The following is a 4,411-nucleotide window of genomic DNA, read 5'->3' on the forward strand; positions in this document are numbered from 1 at the left end:
GGGGGAGGGGTGGGGCGTAAGAGAACGGCGTTCAAAGCTGTACTGTTAACTATCATGTGTCCCATGTTCCACATGGAAGGACACTGTGTATTCTGTACTGCACAGTACTGTCAGGGTAGTAAATCTGTGGAAGGGACATTAACCTGACAACAGCAATTCTGTCTCTGCGTTTATGTGCATGTACACTTGTGTGTGTGTGTGTGTGTGTGTGTGTGTATGAACAGAACCTATAAAAAGATTCCTTTGAAATCTGCTGACTCAGCAGCCACTCGGGCGAACAGTAACTAAAGACTCCTAAAACTGTTGAATGAACGGTCGCTGCACTGCACCTGTCACCACACTGGGACGGACGGAACAAACATCTGGTCCCAGGTCATAGCCTGATCCTGTAAAAGTCAACTGTGGACACGTCTCACAGAAATAATGCCGACGACTACCTCGTAGCATTAGCTGTTAGCCTCCTGTAATGGTAATCTGTGTGTCTGTAATAATTAGAGAGGAATAAAAGTTCACGGCAAAGTTAGCGTCCCACGAGGCAGAGATGATGGCCGTGTTGACGACAAACGCTCCGAGGTTCTGGAGGTTGAAATGGAAACGCAGATATATTTGAAATTAGTGGTGATCGCACTAACAACCCCACAGCCATTGTGCTCACACACGTGTGAAATTAAAGCTTTCACAACGTCACTTTGATCTGAGAGACTCATATCGTCGTCAAGATATTTCCACTCGGGTCGTAACAGTGAGGAAACGTTCACGGTCGGAAAGTCGCCAGAGAAAAAGCATCAAGACACGTGACGGAGGAGATGGAGGAGATGGGGACGTAAGAAGGTTCTGTACGCCTGAAGGCAAAATAATAAAGAACGCGAGAGAGAGGGAGAGAGAGAGAGAGATAGAGATAGAGAGAGAGATAGAGAGAGAGAGAGACAGTTTAGATTAAACGGAGAATCTTTCACTGACTTCAAGTCAAGAATTAGTGCCATTACACCTGACAGTAATGATGAAGGTTAGCGTCGGGACAGAGTTTGGTCGACGACATATTTCATGTTAGAAAACTTCCGCAGGGAACTGAAATAAAATCTAATGATCGTCTACATTATTTCACTCACAATTTTTAGTGGGAAACCTGGGCCTGTTTGGTTGAACACAGACTGATTTACCCACAGGAATTGAAGAAGGACTCACCAGAAATCTTAGTATTTCTTCTTTCTTTCTAAAGCCAAAAACGAAGCCTCGTTTCCTCAGATGTCTTCTCTACATGAACTGATTCTATGATCCTCCACTGATGTTCTGTCATCAATGACTCTGCTCTGACCTTTGACCCACCTGCTGCAGAATGAAAGTAACTTCACATTCATTAACCTGTGTCACATGACCTGTTAAAGGTGGCCATCTGCTGGTCTGGTATTTTCCTCCAATCAGAAGCCGTTATCCTGTTCTGAGTTTGAACCTTGTTCTGTTCACATGTCAAACCTTCTCATTACTGATCATTTGGACTATTAGTTAGGGGAGGACCAACTGCCCCCTCCCCATGACTCCCCCACCCCTCCCCACTAATTATCCCCTCTTGGAGAGTCCCAGCTTCACTGTGACAGTTTCTACAGTCACACAGACCACAGACCACAGACCACAGACCCACCTCATCAGTCTGTGACAGAACAGGTTTGTCTGCTTGGTGATGATGGATTCAGAAAAAAACCATGGAAAAAAACCCACAGCAGCCATTTTAAAAAGGAGAACGATGCTTTATTTCTCTTCATTCACCCATACTGGTCCGTGAACCAGGGGTTGGGAACACTGTATGACCGGTTCACTCAGAAACATCATGCATGTGGTTGTTGCCATGTCCTCCCTCCAATTTTGTGAGGCCCAGCTAGCGCCCCCTGGTGGCCCCACAGACAGGGTCATTTTGGTCAGGTTTTTGAACCTCAGCTACCATCTTACTCCTTCCATACAGGTTACAACAGTATTATACTACACAGTACTACACTGTACTACATGTATGTATTATGTATTATGAATCCTGGTCGGCCTCCTCCTCTAGGAACCGTTCGCTCTGCTGTAATTTGCAGCAGCGTCTTTGGTGCATGCTAACTGACCAGGAGGGCAACAGTGAAGCTCTGCTGCTCCGTGTGCCCATTAAAGAGGGGGGGGGAAGCGGGGGATGCGTTATGTGTAATGTGTACTACACACACAGCAGAGGCCCATAATCCAGGGCCATAAAGGAGTCCACCTTCAGGAGCCCCAGCATGCATATTTGATCACATCCAGTCCTGAGAGCCAAAGGAATAAAGAATGGCTGGCGAACAGCTGGGGCATCTGTATCTGCCCCACTTCCTTTCTACTTCACACACTTGCAGGAAGTTGAGTTTTATCTCCAGATCAACTGCTGATGTTTCTACTGCACTGTACTGTACTGTACTGTACTGTACTGTACTGTATTAAATACGGTGTCCATATACAGACCATTAAAAAAGATGAAATTCGACTGAGACTCAACCTCTGGTTCCTGTGACTCAAATCAACATCAACATCTGACTGAAGTGTATGGAGTCAGTATTGCAGTATTTCAGGGACATTTACTTCAGTCCCACGGACTGTTTCTGTTTTTTCACATTTTCAGTTGACGTCAGTGAAGAACATCTCCAGACTCCAGTGAACTCCAACAACCACCATCACATTTGAGTTCAAACACGGAGCTGAATCTACGTCTTGGAAAATTCAGGAATATCCAGGAGAGATGGAATCTGGCAGCAGTAGGACACCAGCTCCTGACTCCAGGTTGGACGTGTGTCTGTGTGTGTGTGTGTGTGTGTTTGTGGTAATATGACAGGAATGTTTGTTGGCCATCTGTAAACCCCAGGGTTCCTGGAGAGGTGGGCGCACAGACACACACGCTCACACACACCCTCACACACACATTAAAGCATATGGACGATGGCGTTTGTCACGGGTCAAAGTCAGAACCAAAAACAGGTCAAATCCCTTTTTGTCTTTGTCCTGTCGGACTTTTTAAAAACAGGATTTTTTGCTGACTTCAAACTATGACATCATCACTTATTTAAACACTGCTGAACTCCACACACAGGGGGCGATAGTAACATCTGGGCTCTGAACCAGTCACCTTCTTACACTCAACTGGATGGTCTTGATGTCTAAGAAGACGTGTCCTCTTCATCTAAGAGTATCCATCAGATTCTGACTGACTGCTGGTTCAATTCCGTCGTTCAGCCTTGGGCCATGTTTACACACAACTACACCTCCTGGGGCAATCTGACCCAGCTACAGTTCTGCTCCACAGTGGTTGGTGGAGTGAAGCTGATCACAGTGGATGGGTTTGAAGCCCAGAGCTGCTCCTTCTAATCCCAGATTAGTTCATATAAGAAGAGGCCCGTCTTCTACAGTCTCACAGAGACTGAACCTTGGGTCGGTGCCTGGAACTGGTTATCTCCACTCTGTCAGAACCGTCTCCTGGCTGTGGTGGAGAGTCTTTATCCAGACCACTGTCTCCAGTGTTCCAGTGAATTAACCTACTAGCACAATTGAATTAGTTCCAAGCCCATTCTCTCAGCTCACTGCTGGGTTTATGTGCCGCCAGTCTTTGTGTTCTCACGGTCTCTTATTCAGATGTGTTTGGACGTGGCCACTAGAGGGTGCACCAACACGATCTTGTGGAGCTTTGTTTCAGACGTATCGTCAAACACGACAGGTTCAAGTTTTTCTTGGCTGTACTTGGTTTATGTAGTACACGTCTACACTATTGGACTGGAAGTCACAACAACTGAAGGTCCACGTTAGAGTCGATATATAACGTACAAATGATTTGGCCTCATTTTGAGAGGAGTCAGCGCCTGATAGTTGACCACACAACAAAAATATAAAAAAATATATAAATCTCATGTAGTCTGAGATCAATCCCCGTCAAACAGAATCTGTTTTTCACTTGATGTCAACAGTTTTGTCCTTTAAACCCAATAAAAATCCCGTCTTTTGACAGATTTTGTTTGAATTTATTTGTAGACTGTTTACCAACTGTTCTGGTGATGGAACGGTTCAAAGGTCAAACAACGGAATTAAGAAATGATTTAAATATTCATGTTGTGTTTGACCAAAGAGAATCCCATTTTGAATGGATCAAATCCCCGTCTTTAGACTGGACCAGTGTCTCAAACTCCAGGACAGACAATGGGCCACAGCTCCTCCACTTCAGGGACAGTGTCGGTGTCAGACGGACGGTGTCGGTCCAACACAAACACTCAGCGTGGATGAAAGCAGGCGTTTGTTTTAGAGCGAATGTCCCTCCAAACAAACGGGGGAGGAGAGGAGAGGACGGCCGTTCCTCACCCAAAGACCACTAATGAATTCTTTTTAACAACATCCACTGAGTGGACCGTGAATCCAGTCCTTTCAT

Source organism: Cynoglossus semilaevis, chromosome 5 (genome assembly GCF_000523025.1).
Source record: "Cynoglossus semilaevis isolate Cse_v1.0 chromosome 5, Cse_v1.0, whole genome shotgun sequence".
NCBI classification, from domain to species: Eukaryota; Metazoa; Chordata; class Actinopteri; order Pleuronectiformes; family Cynoglossidae; genus Cynoglossus; species Cynoglossus semilaevis.